This window comes from Podarcis melisellensis, assembly GCF_964234715.1.
Source record: "Podarcis melisellensis genome assembly, chromosome: 13".
Taxonomy (NCBI): Eukaryota; Metazoa; Chordata; class Lepidosauria; order Squamata; family Lacertidae; genus Podarcis; species Podarcis melisellensis.
In genome coordinates this window covers 52,025,525-52,025,824 of record NC_138545.1, presented here as the reverse complement: position 1 = coordinate 52,025,824, position 300 = coordinate 52,025,525, and positions in this window count along the sequence as shown.

Here is a 300-nt window from a genome sequence, read left to right as displayed (position 1 = left end):
GAGTTTGTGGCTGTTTCAAAACTCATCACCATCACTATAGCCATAATTCAGAAGAATGGCCCAACACACACGGGATAGAGAAGCAATAAATGTTGAGACTCCAGTGATAACACATCTGTAAATCCTTTGGTTGGTCAGCTTGTCATTTTGTATAACAACTAAGCTTATACAGAGATTATCTTACAGAAGAACAAAAAACAAGAAGAGGAAACTGCCATATCAGGAAAAAGGGTAATAGAGGATTAGGCTTGGCCCAAGATCCAGGCAATAATTTCATTCCATCAAATAATTTTTCACCAC